The sequence below is a fragment of the Moschus berezovskii genome, chromosome 26 (genome assembly GCF_049115385.1).
Source record: "Moschus berezovskii isolate FMDL1 chromosome 26, NW_MosBer_1.0, whole genome shotgun sequence".
Classification (NCBI taxonomy): domain Eukaryota; kingdom Metazoa; phylum Chordata; class Mammalia; order Artiodactyla; family Moschidae; genus Moschus; species Moschus berezovskii.
The window spans coordinates 30,899,826-30,918,346 of NC_142485.1; the positions used below are offsets into that span (position 1 = coordinate 30,899,826).

The window sequence follows — 18,521 nt, forward strand, 5'->3', positions numbered from 1 at the left end:
ATGCCATGATCTTTGTTTTCTGAATGTTGAGCTTCAAGCCAACCTTTTCACTCTCCTCTTTCACTTTCATCAAGAGGCTTTTGAGTTCCTCTTCACTTTCTGCCATAAGGGTAGTGTCATCTGCATATCTGAGGTTATTGATATTTCTCCCGGCAATCTTGATTCCAGCTTGTGCTTCTTCCAGCCCAGCGTTCCTCATGATGTACTCTGCATATAAGTTAAATAAGCAAGGTGACAATATACAACCTTGACGTACACCTTTTCCTATTTGGAACCAAAGCCATGCCTAATAAATAAACCCTGAACTTAAGAAGGCGATGATGTACTGAGTAACAGTTAAGATCTAAACTGAGATATCATGACCTCTGGCCATTTAAGAGCATCTTGGGAAGAAGTTCGAGACACTGGACCACCTCTTGACAGCTAAAAACTCAAGTTTCCTCTATGACACAGACAAGGCTGAATAAATGCATAAAGAAAACAACAACAACAACAAATGTTCAAAGAAAAAGGACGGAAAATTACAATTAAAAAAATATTCAGATTTTCTAATACCAAACATGTGTATTTCCATCTCTATGTGGGCCTACTCTGCCGTGTATAGATATTCATCCAAACTTTACAAGGACCCAATAAGGTAAGTACTGTTATTAAAAAAAAAAAATTTTAGATTGTGAATCTTTATCAATCTTTTTAATAATACTTTCCACCTTTTTTATTGGCATATAGTTGCTTTACAATGCTGTGTTAGTTTCTGCTGTGCAGCAGAGTGAATCAGCTATACACATACCCCTTTTTTGGGAAGATAAGTATTGTTGTTATCGCCATTCTTTAAACTTTATTTTCCAGTGCATGCTTTAAAAACAAAAAACATTTTGGCCTCATCTTGAGGCATGTGGAATCTCAGTTCCCAAATCAGAGCTCAAACCCGTGACCCTTGCATTGGAAGCTTGGAATCTTAACCACTGGACCACCAGGGAAGTCTCTATAATCACCATTTTTAAAAAAAGATTAACTGCCTTCTTCAAGTTTCTACAACTGATAAAGTGGCAAAGACTAGATCTGAACCTGGGGCAGGAGGTCTTAGAGTCTGCCTCTCAACTATTATAAGAAAATAACCACTGGAAACAAATTTTTTAAAAAATCCTTAAATTTTTACCTTTAAAGGGAAGCCAGCTCACCTCATTAGCACATGAGACCAGCAAAGTGAGGCCCCCGGGCTGGGTCCCTTTAGCAGCAGTTGCCTTTGCTCAGTTTTCCAGCCCCTGATGGAGTGTGTTCTAGCCTCAGCCACAGACTATTACCGAATGGCCATGCAAAGGAGCATAACTGACCTACCAAAACCACAACCACAAGCTCACTGTGTAGTCCTACTAGTAAGAAGACGAGTTTATGATGGACACGCATTAGCCTCAACTCAGAAACAAAAAATTGAGGCTAATGCAAAGTCAAGGCACTCTGCTGTCTCGTGTGCCAGTCTCTGATGGAGAGACGAACGTAAGCATCTCCTGCAGACATAATTAGCGCTCCTTCTCCTCTGCCTCTTGCTCCTCTGAATAACAGCTTCGGTGTTACAGTAATGATTTACAAACATCATACAGAATATTGCAGAGCTGATTTCCTTGGTGGATGAGGTGTGGGCAGAGGCTTCGCTGGGCATGTGACTGGTTCCTCAGCAGAGGCTTAAGTAGCATCACCAGTCCTGACTCAGACACTCAGGATCCTTCAAAAACACTGATGACTAATGGTAAAGCGTGGTCTTACGGCGACTGTACTTGATAAAGCAGAGAGCACCAAACGTTCTCAAATCTAAATTAAAGATACTTATTGGAGAAGGAAATGGCAACCCATTCCAGTATTCTTGGCTGGAGAATCCCATGGACAGAGGAGCCTGGCAGGCTACAGTCCATGGGGTTGCAAAGAGTCAGACACACATCTTAGCAACTAAACCACCAAACTGGGGGTCTAACTGCAAATATTTAAAATAGTGCATATAAGGCAAGGGCTTCCAAGATGTCGCTAGTGGTAAAGAACCCACCTGCAAATGCAGGAGACATAATAGACACAGGTTTGATCCCTGGGTTGGGAAGATCCCCTGGAGGAGGGCATGGCAACCCACTCCAGTATTCTTGCCAGGAGAATCCCATGGACAGAGGAGCCTGGTGGGCTACAGTCCATGAGTTTGCACAGAGTCGGACACAACTGAAACGACTCAGCACACACGCACTGAATACTTACATGGGTACACAAACTTTTTCATGAACAGGTGACATGGTCTCCACTCTCGAGAGGTTTTTAGTGCACTTGAGGAGCTAAGATAGTCACATATAAAAAACACCAAGAATACAACAGTGTGTTCCAAAGGGAGGAACAGGTAGCAAACAGGTGCCTCTAAAAATCTGGGAGACCTGTGTCTTTTTTGCTGTCTCGCATATAGGGTCATCGTTACCATCTTTCTAAATTCCATATATATGCATTAATATACTATAATGGTGTTTTTCTTTCTGACTTACTTCACTCTGTATAATAGGCTCCAGTTTCATCCACCTCATTAGAACGGATTCAAATGCATTCTTTTTAATAGCTGAGTAATATTCCATTGTGTATATGTACCATAGCTTTCTTATCCATTCCATCTGGCCTCTGTGGGAGAAAGCGAGGGTGGGATGATTTGAGAGAATAGCACTGAAACATGTATATTACCATATGTGAAACAGATCGCCAGTCCAGGTTCGATGCACGAGACAGAGTGCTCAGGGCTGGTGCACTGGGATGACCCTGAGGAATAGGATGGGGAGGGAGGTGGGAGGGAGTGTCAGGATGGGGGACACATGTACATCCATGGCTGATTCATGTCAATGTATGGCAAAAACCACTACAATATTGTAAAGTAATTAGCCTCCAATTAAAATAAATAAATTAATTAAAAAAAAAATCTCGGAGAAAGAACCTGGGCTGACACAGTCAGGAATGGCTTCAAGGGAGCGGCCAGCTCATCCTCGAATCTGGACAACAGGGAAAGGGCTACCATCAGGGAGAACCTGAGCTCCATGAAAAGAAGGATTTTTGCATGCTCTGCTTTATTACAGACACATTCTTTTTCTAAAATAGAAGTTTAGCTGACTTACAGTTTTGTGCCAATCTTTGCTGTATGGCAAAGTGACTCAATGATAGACATGCAGACATTCTTTTTAAATATTCTTTCCTTTATGGTTTACCATAGGATATCGACCACAGTGCCTTGTGCCATGCAGTTGGAGCTTGTTATCTATCCTACGTATAACAGTTTACATCTGCTAGTCCCACACTCCCAGTCCAAATGCTAGTCTATAGCAATACTATATTAAACCTACCCTCATTCAATGTAATTAACTCAACAGACATTCATGAAATACAGCGTGTCAGACATTTATGAAATACAACGTGTAAGCCTCTCTGCTTGTTGCTGAGGTCAGTACAAAGTTGCAGAAGCTACAGCTCCTCTCCTCACAGCTTTGCACCACCGTCTGAGCCATTCAAGGCAAAGAGGGACACAGTACCATGAGAACAAAGAAAGATGGTTATTTCTGATACAGGAGAAAGATGGCAAGGAAGCACGGTGGCAACCGGGCAGTGCTTCAGGAAGGAGGCAGAAGTTAAGGGACCTGGAAGATGGGTAAGGACGGGGCGAGGAAGAGAAAAGTCAAAGATACCTCTCCAAGGAGTGAAGCCGTGTGCAGGGTGACAACGTGAAGCAGAGCGTCCAGGAGGTTTTGGAACACGGCCGATGGTCTATCCAGTGTGGCTGGCACAGGAAGATTCATGAAGGAGACGGGTGGAGATGAAGCTGAATGGTGGGTCGGGCTAGCTAAGATTTTGAAGAACATGAAATTCTAAGAGAAAGTCATTAAAGGTTTATACAGGTGAGTGATGCTACTGATGCTGAAAAGTTTAGGTTACTCTGGCAACAGGGTATGGGATGCGTCCAGAGAGAGAATATAATTCATTCCTGAAACAAGGGAAGAGCCTGTGATGAGAGGCCAAATAAGATGCAAAGAGGGCTTAGAGGTACAAAGACATGACATACTTCCCTGTTCCACAAAAGGACCTGTCCAAAATATCCAGCGTGAAATAGCAGCATACCATCAGAAACGCGTTTCTAGAAGTACTGTGTCCACTTAACATCACTTGCCCAGCAACTACCCAACTGTATGTGCTATGGTCTGCTCTACGGTCTGGAGCAGAGTCCAGGGTAAAACAATAGCTCAACTTGAGAAATAAAGGGAAAAGACAGAACCCTCTAGACAAAATTCTCTGGGCACTGATAAGAGCTCAGACTTTGCTGGCTGTATGAAAGCTGGGGAACAGGCACAAATTAAAACTTCAGCGAAAGTGGTTTCAGAAACAGAGCGCTCCAAAGTTTTCAAAGCTTTTATAGCCCTGGGTTTACTAAGTTATGTGCCTTTTTATTAGGATAGAAGAAACAATTTCAATTAAAGTTGGATTCGATGCAGCACGGTAAAGGCAAGGAAACTAAATATTTAAAGAACAAATACACTTGGTATCCCTACAAGTGTTAGCGAGCACCAATATCCACACAAGGTGAAGAGTGTGGCTAATCTACATAACTTAAAATTCTCAAACATCTCTGGATCAGTCACTTCTCATAGGATTCTTTGTCTGTTCAGTCACTAAGTCACATCCGATTCTTTGTGACCCCACGGACAGCAGCACGCCAGGCTTCCCTGTCCCTCACTATCTCCCGGAGTTTGCTCAAACTCACGGCCATTGAATCGGTGATGCCATCCCACCATCTCACCCTCTGCTGCCCTCTTCTCCTTTTGCCCTCAATCTTTCCCAGCATCAGGAACACAGAATAATGGCATTTTTGAGCTGGAGAAGACAGAAAGTCATCTAGTACATAATCATTTGACTAAAGGTAACCCTTGGGTTTGCTAAGGGTCGGACACGACTGAGCGACTTCACTTTCACTTTTCACTTTCACACACTGGAGAACGAAATGGCAACCCACTCCAGTGTTCTTGCCTGGAGAATCCCAGGGAAGGGGGAGCCTGGTGAGCTTCCGTCTATGGGGTCACACAGTGTCGGACACGACTGAAGTGACTTAGCAGCAGCAGCAGCAGCAACCCTTGGGTTCAAGTGGGGAAGATGACTTGCCCAAGGTTACACAGAGTTGGTAGTAAAGTTAGGATTAGTATCTGGACCACCTGAGCCTCAGTGCAGACATCTCTCTCTTATTCCACAATATCCTGTACAATTTATTCAAAGAAAATTAAATTCTAAGGCTTCTCCAGATCACTCTGGATATGACACTATAGATTAAGGAGGCAGATGTGCAATTTTCCATACTGCACTGTGGGATGGATTGTTTTTCTGCCCTCAAGTCTTCTCATCAATGTCCAAAGAAAGCAAGGAAGGAAAAAGGTAAGAGTAAAGTGAGAAAAACTGAGAGCCTGTGAGTCTTCCGTTTAGAAGACAAGAGTTGAAATATGATGTCTTGACATTAACTGGTAAGAAAACTATGGAGAAGCGAGGGGAAAATGAGGTTACCCTTCTCGAAATTATGCTTTTTCGTTTATCACAACAGCATTTGGATTTGTAGACTGTTCATTTCTAATGCACCTGAATGCATCTCAGACATTTCTACATCATATTTTCCATTGCACAGGAGTGACGGGATGCCCAGAAAGGTTTTCAAAACACAGGAAAAAAGTCATTCTGTCTAGAAGTCTCCTTGAAATTCAGACAAGCTATGGATTACACTAATAGACTGCTTCTGTCTTAATAATAAAAAGTATAAAAACTGTTATCCATTGAGCACCATTCAACATTACTTCCCCAAATGTATAGGTGAACTGACTCTAGGAAGACTGTCCATGATGATGTTGAAGTTGTAGAAACCTTCAGTGAGGGCCCTGGTCCCTGGAGGCAAATATGCCTCCAACTTGAGAAGCAACAACTACATTTGAAAATACACCTGAAAGGGTATCTCCCAATTAGCTTTCAAAGTTATCATCAGCGTTTCTGTTGCTTTAAAGAGATACCATTATTGAGTCCTAGAGCTCTTTTTACTGGAATTAGTTAGAAAGTCAAAGAGCTGAAAACTGAATCACTGTATCACTGGGTTATTTAATTACGACTGAGTTATCCTTCCTCTGTAAGATGGAATCGGGAAAAAATATGAAAGTCGCAAAAGCTGCTATATTTTTTCAGAGGAGACATATCTGCAGAACTAACCTCTGACCTCAAGGTGCTTCCAATTAACTAAGGAATGAAAAGTAAACACACATGAAAAGAATGTATCACAATACTTCCCCACGAAAACCATGAATAAGAGGGGAAAAATGACTGAAACTAAGTCCAGATGACGAGAAAGTAAAGGAATACCGGCCAATCCTTCCCCTCGCGCAGCTGAACTCGGCATGCTCGGTTATATGCGTATTTCCTATTGGCTCCCATAGGACCCGTCAGAAGGGGTGAGCCGCTAAACCAACCCAGGCTTCAGAGAACTTGAGTCTTTCCATAGACTGCTTTCCTGACATTTCAGCATGCCCTGGGCTGACTGCTAATGGCTCCTCAATCCCTACTCCTAGAATGAGAACAAGGTTCAGATTGTATATGCAGGAACCCCAACAGTGGTTGAAAATAGTAGTTTCAGCCCTTAAAATGATCAATAGTTTTTGACTGAAAAACAAAACAAAACATTATTTGGGTTCATTATCACAAACTTCTCGTCTCCTCTAACCTCTTTTGCTGACCTCAACTCTTAGGGTTATCTCCATACAGTCTCATAGAAGTTAGATCACACACCTTTATAAATAAAGGGTTTGTGTGTGCTCAGTTGTGTCCAGTTCTTTTGTGACCCCATAGACTGTACCCCACCAGGCTCCTCTATCCAAAGGATTCCCCAGGCAAGAATACTGGAGTGGGGTGCATGCCCTCCTCCAGGGAATCTTACTGACCCAGGGATCAAACCAGCGTCTCCTATATCTCCTGCATTGGCAGGCAGGTTCTTTACCACTAACCCACCTTCTTTTTTAAGGAATTTTTTTAGTAATTCCAGCAAAATGCTGAATAGGATATTGCTTTTGTTTCCAGACTTAAGGGGAAAGTATTCTCTTTCTCTATTAAGAATGATTTTAGTGCAGTTTTGTTTTTATCAGGTTAATGTAGTCACCTGCTATTTTTAGATTAGGTGTTTATTCATCGGGAATGGATACTGAATTTCAACTGCTTTTTCTGAAGCAATTGATATTATCCAATAATTTTTCTTCTTTAGTCTGTTAATAGGATGGATTACACTGACTGATTTTCAAATGTCTTGCATGCTAGGGCTATTCCCAACCTGGTCATGATTTATCATTTTTATAAACTGCTGGATTCAATTTGCTAATATTTTGTGGAGGATTTTCCCATCTATGTTTATGAGGCACATTGGTCTGCAGTTTTCTTTTATTATACTATCTTTGTCTAGTTTTGGCATAAAGACAACGCTGGTTTCATAAAATGAAGTTTTGCCTCCTCCTCTATTTTTAGGGAAAGACCATGTAGAATTGGCAGTATTTTCCCATAAATGTCAGGTAGAATTCTTCAGAATTCTATCTGAACCTGTTTCGGGGTTTTGGTTTCAGGGGGCGGGTAAAAATTTTAACTATAAATTAAGTGCATTTAAAGGATACAGGACTGAACTTCCCAGGTGGTCCTGTGATTGGGAATCTTCCTGCCAATGCAGGCAACACGGGTTCAATCCCTGGTCTGGGAGGATTCCACATGCCACGAGGCAACCAAGCCTGTGCACCACAACTGCAGGACTACGTGCTGTAATTACTTAAGCCCGCGCCCCTAAAGCCGTGCTCTGAAACAAGAGGAGACCCCACTCGCTGCAACTCGAGAAAGCCTGCTCCCAGCCATGAAGACCAGGCTGAGCCAAAAGTAAACAATTAAAAGGCTACAGGACAATTCAGGTCATTTATTTCTTCCTGACTGAGTTTGAAAGGATATTCTTTCTTTTAGAAAGAACATTTCTTTCCATTTCACCCAACTGCTAAGTTTAAGTGCATAGAGCTGTCTCCAGCAGTTGCTTCTCATACTTCCAATGTCTGTGGGGTCTGCAGTGATATATCCTCTTTCACGCCTCCTATTGACAATGTGTGGCTTATTTGTTCGTTCATCTGGCTAGAAGTTTATCAATTTTATTGCGTTTTTAAAGAACCAGCTTTTGACTTCACTGGATTTCTCCGTTAGTTTTGTTTTCCAGTTCATTGATATCTACTCTTTATTATGTCTTTCCTTCTGCTTGCTTTAGACTCACTTTGCTCTTCTTTTTCTAGTTCCTTTAGCAAAAGCTTAGATTGTTCATTATAGATCTTTTCTTTTTGAACACGAGCATTTAGTCTTTATTTCCTGCTGAGCCCTGCTTTGTGTGCTTCATAGGAATTGTGATATGATATATTTTTATTTTTGTTCACCTCAAAACACCTTCTATTTTCCCTGAGACTTCCTCTCTGGCCTACAGATTACTTCAAAGGACATGGTTTAATTTCCCAGTATTGGGAGACTTATCAATTATCTTTCTGTTATAGATTTCTTGTTGAATTCCATTATGATAAAATAACATACTTTGAATTATTTACATTCTTTTAACTGCTTTCAGGTATCCTTTTATGTATCAGCTATCTTTGTGAATGCTCTCTGAGGATTTGAAAGGAATGTATATTTTGTTATTTTGAGGAAGAACACCTTACAAATGTCAGGTAGATCTAGTTGCCTAATGGTATTGTTCAATTTTTCTATATCCTTCCTGCTTTCTATTCACTTGTTCAATCAATTACTGAGAGAATGGCTGAATTCCCAACTATAACCATCCATTTCTCCTTTCAGTTTTATTTTGTCCCATTTACCCCGAATCTCTGTTGTTAGGTCTGTACACAGGTAATGTACTCTTTAAAAAAAAAAAAAACAATTATTTTGATGAGACCACTTAACATGAGATCATTATCTTAATAGTTTTAAAGCGAACAATAGTGTACGATACAATATTGTTTTCTATAGGCACAAAGTCGTACATGAAGTCTCTAGCATTTACTCATCCTGCATTACTGAAATTTCACAGCCCCATTTCCCCATTCCCCCAGCCCCTGGCAACCACCACTCTGTTGCTTGCCTTCATGACGTTGACTATTGTCTTTTATTTATATTTATTTATCTTTGACTGAAATGGGTCTTCACTGCTGCACAAGGGCTTTCTCTCGCTGCGGTGAGCTGGGGTTCCTCTCCAGTTGCAATGAGCAGGCTTCTCATTGTAGTGGCTTCTCTTGTGGAGCGTGGGCATTCAGGCTTCAGCAGTTGCCACACACGGGGTCAGCAGTTGTGGCACACGGGCTTAGTTGCCCCAGAGCATAAGGGATATTCCCAGACCAGGAATCAAACCGGTGTCCCCTGCATTACCAGGCAGATTCTTAACCACTGACTGGCCTACCAGGGAAGCCCCAGACTTTGACTATTTTAAATAATTCATGTAAGTGAAATCCTGCAGTATTCATCCTTCTGTGGCTGGCTTATTTCACTTAGCATAATGTCCTTCCGGTTCATCTGTGTTGTTGCATATTGCACAATTTATTTCTTATTTAAATACGGCTGAATAATATTCCATTGTATGTAAGGACCACATTTTCTTTATCCACTCATCTGCTGACGGGCACTTCGATCGTTCCATATATCTTGCCTACGGTGAATAATGTTGCAAGGAATATGGGAGTGCCAATATCTTTTCAAGATTCTGCTTTCAGTTCCTTTGGATAAAAACTCAGAAGTGGGATTTCTGGCTCATATGGTAGTTCTGTTTTTAATTTTTTTGAGGAAAATTCATACTGTTTTCCAAATCAGCTGCATCATCTTACATTCCCACGAACAGTATACAAAATCTGCAACTTCTCCCATCCTTGCCAATGTTTTTGCTTTTCTGAAAATAGCTATCCCAACAGGTATGAGGTAATATTTTATTGTGGTTTTTATTTCAATTTTCTGATGACTAGTGATGTTGAACATCTGTCCATATACCTGTGGGCTATTTGTATATTTTCTTTGGAGAAAAGTCTATTCAAGTCTTCAGGTGTTACTAGCTTGTTTCTTTGTCTGCTATTAAATTATGGGAGTTCCTCACATATTTTGGAAATTAACTCCTTATCAGACATGTATGTGGTTTACAAATATTTCCTCCTGTTCTGTGGGTTGCCTGCCTTTTAATTTAGTTGATTGTTTCTTTCGCTGTGCAGAGCTTTTTAGTTTCAGTATAGTCCTACTTGTCTAACTTCACTTTTGTTGTCTGTGCCTTGGGTATAATTTCTAACTATAATCACTGAAATCATTCAATGACAATCATTGCCTAAGACCAACATCATAAAGCTTTGCCTCTGTTTTTCCTCTAACAGTTTTGTAGCTTAAGATCTTACATTTAAACCTTTATTCCAATTTGAGTGTTTGTATATGGTATATGAGGTACATATACCTTTTAATGACATATTGGTGAATTTATTCATTTATTTTAATGCAATTTTCTTTATGTTTGGTAATTTTCCTTGCTCTAAAGTCTACTTCTTCTGACATTGATAAGTCCACTCCAGCTTTCTTTTTTTTTAACTAGCCTGGATTAATCTGATTAATCCATTCCATGTAATATTAACTTCCATTTATTTATTGTATTTTTATTAATATTTTCATGGTATATCTTTTAACCTTTTAATCTACTCATATCATTATACTTAAAATATATTCAGTTCATTTCAGTCGCTCAGTCATGTCCAACTCTTTGCGACCCCATGGACTGCAGCATGCCAGGCTTCCCTGTCCATCACCAACTCCTGGAGCCTACTCAAACTCATGTCCATTGAGTCTGTGATGCCATCTAACCATCTCATCCTCTGTCATCCCCTTTTCCTCCTGCCTTCAATCTTTCCCAGCATCAGGGTCTTTTCCAGGGAGTCAGTTACCTGTAGGCAATGTGGCCTTTGGTCATTTTTTTAAAAACCCATTCTAACAATTTCTGCTATTTATTTGGTAGTTGGAAGGACTGATGCTAAAGCTGAAACTGCAATACTTTGGCCACCTCATGTGACGAGTTGACTCACTGGAAAAGACTCTGATGCTAGGAAAGGTTGGGGGTGGGAGGAGATGGGGACGACAGAGAATGAGATGGCTGGATGGCATCACCGACTCTTGTGGACATGAGTTTGAGTGAACTCTGGGATTTGGTGATGGACAGGGAGGCCTGGCGTGCTGTGATTCATGGGGTCGTGGAGAGTCGGACACGACTGAGCGACTGAACTGAACTATTTATATTTGATGCAGTGAATGCTTTTAATAATGTTTATTAATAGTTACAGAGAAGGCAATGGCAAGCCACTCCAATACTCTTGCCTAAAAAATCCCATGGATGGAGGAGCCTGGTAGGCTGCAGTCCATGGGGTCACTAAGGGTCGGACACGACTGAGTGACTTCACTTTCACTTTTCACTTTCACATATTGGAGAAAGAAATGGCAACCCACTCCAGTGTTCTTGCCTGGAGAATCCCAGGGAAGGGGGAGCCTGGTGGGCTTCCATCTATGGGGTCACACAGAGTCGGACACGACTGCAGTGACTTAGCAGCATTAATAGTTAAATAATCATGCAATTATTCTAAATTCTCTATTGAGCTTTTACTATATTTCTTTGTATAGTATTTTTAGTTATTGTTTTACGCTTTTTCAGTTGTTGTTATCCAGTCAATAAGTCATGTCTGACTCTTTGTGATCTCATGGACTGTGTAGCCTGCCAGGCTCCTCCATGGAATTCTCCAGGCAAGAATACTGGAGTGGGTTGCCATTCCCTTCTCCAGGAGAATCTTCCCAACCCAGGGATTGAACTTGGGTCTCCTGCACTGCAGGCATATTCTTTATAGTCTCAGCTACCAGGAAAGCCCCAGAGAATCCCATGGACAGTATGAAAAGGCAAAAAGCTTTCCATGCACATACTTAACTTCACAATCTACTTAGATTCAATATTTTACCACTTCAGGTGATCAGTCTTACACCACAGTGGTTTCTTTACTCCTCTCTCTTTATACGCCATAGTTGCCATATGTATTACATCTAAATATACTGAAAACTCCATCAGTGCCTGTATCTGTTTTCCATCATCATATATATTTTAAAGAACTTAAGAATGGTTATAACTACATTTATCCAAATATTTGCCATTATTGCTTTTCTGCCATTCCTGATGTTTCAAGTTTTCCTCTGGTATTTTTTTTTTTGGCCATGAGGCATGTGGGATCTTAAGCTCCCCAACCAGGGATCAAACCCACACCCTCTGGATTGGAAGGCAAAGTCTTAAACACTGGACCACCAGGGAAGTCCCCTCCTCCAGTATTACTTCCTGTCCTTCACCATTTCATTTAGACTAGGTCTTCTGGAAGTGAATGCCTTGGTTTTCTCTTAATTGAAAATGTCATTACTTTCCCTTCATATCTGAAGGATATGTTTGCTGGATATTTTCAAATCAATAGTCCACTTCATTCTGGGTTTTGTGGTTTCAAATGAAAAATCTCCAGTCTTTCCTACTTGTTTTAGTATGTGTTGTTTTTTTCTAAATGCTTTCATTTATCTCTTTTTAGTTTTTAGCAGTTTACCATATAACTGAACATAGGTATCTTTCCATTTATCCTGTTTAGGATGTTCGACTTCTTGAATCTGAAAGTTTATGTCTTTTACCAAATTTAAAAACGTTTTGGTCACTACTTCTTCAAACTTTTTTTTTTTCCAAATCACACCAGAACTTTGATGACACAAAAATTTCAACCTCAAAAAGGTACCATTTCAACTCATCTATCTGCCAACATACCAAATAGCTCCCCCTACCCACCTCTGTGAGAAGAGTAGACAGACATGTAACTGGAACTGACTTCCTTTTTGGTGGTCCTGGCCTCTTTGGCACAATATTTGCTTTAGACTCACTAACGAGCAAGCTGACGTGACGGATGTGGGTGCCATGCTCTCGTTTGCCAAGTCTACGCTCTGGCACGAGGACTAATGAGCTTGGTGTTCCGTGTCAGAGGGACTGGGAGAACCGAGACGTGGATGCTGTCCACAAAGCAGATCATTAGCATCAGATGCAATTATTGCCCCGCTTCCCCCGCCGGCCCCTCTCTCTCTCATCTCTGGCACACAGAAAGGAGCAGTGGGCTCTTCAAAGACCTCCCACACAGCCCTGGCAGAGGCCACGCAGCTGAGATGGGAGACTGGTGTTACCTGAGGTTTTCACTCAAGTACGTCCTGTCCTCCTAATGCTACTTCAAACTCCCGGTGTTTGGGGGCTTCCCAGGTGGCGCTAGTGATAAAGAACCCACCTGCCAATACAGGAGACACAAGAGATGCAGGTTTGATCCCTGGATCGGGAAGATTTCCCTGAAGGAGGGCGTGGCAACCCACGCCAGTATTCTTGCCTCGAGAATCTTATGGACAGAGGAGCCTGAGAGGCTACAGTCCATGTGCAAAGAGTCGAACAAGACTGAAGTGACTTAGCACGCTTGGCATTTGGGGTCCCCAGAAGTGTGCCACTCCAACTGGCTCCTATCTCAGCCCGAGAAGCTTCTGCCCTCTATCAACTCAAAAAATTGCACCAAAAGTAAAAATCTCAGACATTACCTCTCAACAATTATACCCCCAGCCATAAATAACTTGACCCTCAAACTCTAATAGTCTCCTCCCAGGGGGATACCATGCAATGGCTCCATTAAAAAGAGCTCTATGACCCAGAGGAGTGGGTTGGAGGTGGGTGGGAGAGAGGCTCAAGAGGGAAGGGATATATGTGTGGTGGTGGTGGTTTAGTCTCTAAGTCGTGTCCGTCTCTTGTGACCCCATAGACTGTAGGTCACAAGGTTCCTCTGTCCAAGGGATTCTCCAGGCAAGAATACTGGAGTGGGTTGCCATTTTCTTCTCCAGAGGATCTTCCAAACCCAGGATTCAAACTGGGGTCTCCTGCATGGCAGGCAGATTCTTTACCTACTGAGCTATCAGGGAAGCCCATTAATCTATGCTTTATTGAGAGTCTATAGGTACCAAGCATTATCAAGAAGGCTTGACATATCCCTTTTCATTTATCTGTCACAAGCATCTTTTGAAATAAATCCTATTATCTCTAAGTTATGCATGAAATCTAGAAGAGTTGAGCAACCCCTAGGGACACAGTCAATAAACAGCTTTAATGACAGATAGTCATAATAACTATGATATGATACAGTTATATCAACAAAAAGGGAAAGGTTTTAAGCAAAATTCGACAAAGGAACAATCTGCTTCTTTTAATAGCTCTCAAATGTACTTAGCAGACTAAGTCACAATTTCCACATATCCAAGGTCATCCCCTCTAATGATAAACTTATGTGCTCATGTTGAAGATGGCCAACAACCATTTTTAATTCTGTGTTTCAATGTTAGCGTCTTCCGTCCTCCACAGCCATCTGTAATCCTTTTATTTCATGAACCGAACTGTGTGGTTTGGCCTGAGCACACAACCTCTGCCAAGCATAGCTTCTAGAGAGACTGGGTTCCTGCAAGGGGTGCAGCGTGATGAAACGGTGAGGTTGCCGATGGACTCATGAGACCCATCAGTCTGTCAGTCAAACGCAGAAGAGTTGACTTAGATGACGGTGGTTTGTTCCAGCTTTGGCTCTGCAGTTCCAAACAGTGGACTTATCAATTTCTTTGGGGGAAACAGTCATGTGTAAATCATTAAAGGGAAATCTGGACTCTAAATTCATGTCTAGGGTCTGAGTTTCCTTTGGCTGCTTCTAGAAAGGAGGGCTGGCCAGGGCGCCAACCTTCACCCTCCTCTCTGCCCTCGCTACCCCCCTATGAGGGGATGCCCATCCACAATCCCTCCCCGGCTGTTATCCTCAGCTCCACAGAGGTGATGGGGGCCAGCCCTCTCTCTTTGGTCCTGAAACCCTCCCTAGCCTCCCGACTCATCTCTGTCTCCTCTGTCCTCACCGGACAACTCCATGGTCCCAGCGCCTCCAACTCAACATGTCCAAAACTGAATGTGTGATCCTTCCCATAAACCCTGGGTCTCCTAGTCAGATTATAGCGCCACCATCAGGCAGACACGTGACCGTGAAGGCAAGACTCCTGTTTTCTCTGCACTGACTATCCCTCACCAGCTCCATAGCCTAAAAAGCGCCAGTCCACTCTGTCTGGATGTGTCTGAACCTGCCACTTCTCTCCTGCTTTGCTGTTAGCCAGAACTCTGCCTCACTGGACCACCAGAAAACCACCTTTGCCGGTTTCTTCCATCCACCCTAAATACACTCAGGTGCCAGAATACACTTCCTGCCTGATGTTCCTGCATTTATCTAGCATGCCTGGTTTCATACGCTTAGGGATGTTATCAATATCAAAGACTCTAAATACAATGCTATCAATGACATCCCTGATTTCAAGTGGATAAAACCAAGGATGTTAATATCAACACAACTGATAAAGTTTTCTTATCATATCAGAAAGATATCCCTCCAGATTAACGGATCAGAGTTGAACAACAAATCATTTTTTCCTCCTATCCCAGCAGGGAAGATATCCCAGGAAGGCCAAAGAATGTGGTCACTGGAGCAATGAAATGCCAATAGGATATAAATTGTACTGGTATTTATTGAGCAGCTCCGACACAGCAGGGACAATGTATCAGCACTTTATGCAGGTAAACATAACCAATACAACCCTGTGATACAGGGATAATCTTCATGTAAAGAGCTAAGACTAAGTAATCTATTCTTTGTCTCCAGGAAGTAAGCAGTACAACCATGATTCAAATGGGGTTCTGTCCAGTATTCCAAACCTCTACACCTGTCACCACTCCATATCCCCTCTTACCAAGAAAATGCCAACACTTACAAGAGCAATGTGTAGATGAAAGAGTCCTGTACATGGTATAACTGCTTACATTTAATTCAACCATAATGCTTCCTTTCGCACTGAAACTTCACATTTCGGGAATAGAAGGCTGGTGCGTTGACTGAAGGAGATACTAGGTTGAGATGAGAACTGTTGCTGATAAGGAAATTCAACAGACAACACAGCTAAGGTTTCAGAGAGCCCTTCCATTTCCTGTGACTGAAGTCAAGAGTCACTTTTCCAACAACCTAAATGTCCATCAACAGATGAACAGATAAGGAAGATGTGGTCCATATATACAACGAAATACTGCTCAGCTATAAAAAGGGGTGAAATAATGTCCTTTGTATCAACATGGATGGACTTAAAAGAGTGTCATACTGAGTTAAGTAAGTCAGAAAGAGAAATACAAATACCATACGATACCACTTATATGTGGAGTTTAAAATAGGACACAAATTCGAACATAGTTATGAAACAGAAACAGACTCACAGACATATGGAGTGGGCATTTGGGGCTAGCAGAAACGAACTCATATACATAGAATGGATAAGTAACAAGGTCCTACTGTATAGCACAGGGAACTATATTCAATATCCTGTGATAAACCATAATGGAAAAGAATATAAAAAAGAATATATATGTATGCATAACTGAATCACTGCTGTACAGCAGAAATTAACACAATATTGTTAATCAACTATCCCTTCATTAAAAAAGAGCAAGTTTCGACATAAAAATCCATCAATTTTTTTAACAACCTGATAAGATATACGTAACAGCACGTACTTCATACTTAGCACTAGACCAGGCCTTATGAAAACAAAAGGAAATAAAGACATGTACTACCCACCAAGGAAATGATCAGCTCAGGGGTGCCAAGATAAACATACAGTAATTGATAAAGGCAGACTTTTCCAGGGGGCTCAGTGGTAAAAAGAATCTGCCTGCAATGCAGGAGACTCGGTTTCAATCCCTGGGTCAGGAATATTCCCTGGAGAAGAAAATGGCAACCCACTCCCTCCAGTACTCTTGCTTCGGAAAGCCCATGGACAGAGCAGCCTGGAGGGCTACAGTCCATAGGGTCAGAAAAGTGTCGGATACAACTTACCAACTAAACAACAACAACAACTGTCCACCTCCAAGTAAATAATCTACTCAAGGATGCCAAGATAAACATACAATAATTCATAAAGGCAGCATTTGCTATTCTACCATTATAACATTAGATATTACATACAACTTTACCATGTGGTCAATCTCAACAATAAGAGCTCCAAAGACAAAAGGATTTGACATATTAAAATCATACAAATAGGTAAATTAACCATCATAAAGGAGATTCTATATCTTAAAGACCTGAAAAATTGTCCTTTCTAAACATGACATTTGCATATTAATTAATAATCCATCTGAAGAACTGAAGTGACTTGCAAAGTTTATTCTCTAAAGCAGATCCTCTCCCTTGAGTATTTTCCAGTGCTCTTCATGAATGGAGGAGAAGTACTTTTCATACTAGCCCATGTTTCAATTTTTAACATATCAAATTAGCATGCTGTGAATTGCTAAGGTTTTATTTTTATCATATTAGAAAGAACATAACATTTCTAAATGGATGAAATCAACATGTAACACTAAGTTCCCTTTACAAGAAATTGTGTCAGTTACAACCATTACTTTAATGGTACTTGATTAATGAAGTTAAGCATTGTACAAAGGCAAATTTCTGATGTCATAATAAAGTCCATAAGAACAGAGACCAGGCTTTTCTCAACTGAGGATAAGAGTTACTACCTCATGTTTCCATTTGAAAGAACTTCCCTTAGAATAAAGATCTGGGTGTGTACATGGCACTCCTCCCTCTGACCTCTGGGAGGCAGTGACTTTTGTGACCAGTGGACAAGGGAGAAGGATCAACTTAGGATAAGTAACCAAAAGTCATACTGAAGGAAAGGAGAACAATCAGGATTTTGTCTAAATCCAAAGCCCTAAGACTTTTGATAGTCTACCCAGCAGAAGCCCTAATTTATTCTCCTTCTTTGTTTTCCCTGCCAAAACTTCCACTTCCACTGCTCAATAAATCCCATTTTCTAAATATGGTGGGCATGTGAAGCGTTTGTAAAGGGTGGATTTTTAAAGAAAAGTATTTTTAAAACTCTTGCGTCCCTCAAATTATCTAAAAGCATATTTTTCCCTCTGGATTTGCCCAAAGGATCATATTTTTGAAAACTTTACAAACCATCAGTATTATCAATCACATGTTCCTTTTGAGCAAAGCCCTTGGCTAAGCCACTAGCTTCATTTGATAATATTAGCGACGCAGGGAGGCCCTGCAATGCTGTATCTGCCATTAATCTCTAAGCATCAGGCTTCACACCCATCAGAAGTCATTTACCGTGGAGCCTGTCACAGGAGGTAATGACTCATGCTAGTTGCAACTTGCCATTCCTCCTCTCCAAGAGGGCTTTCCAAACTAGCAAAAAGCTTGTGAGACAGTAAATTAAACGGCAAGTTTCTTGACTTTTCATTTCATTGTTAACATGGTAATTTTGCACGTGAAATGCTCTAACGTGACTTAATAACGAAGGTCTCACAA

General features: G+C 41.3%; 1 protein-coding gene across 7 annotated transcripts in view; it reads right to left on the reverse strand.

The window, feature by feature from the left end:
- Positions 1–18,521, reverse strand: part of STOX2 (storkhead box 2) — a 193,281-nt gene that overhangs the window by 34,882 nt on the left and 139,878 nt on the right. The window lies entirely within an intron of this gene.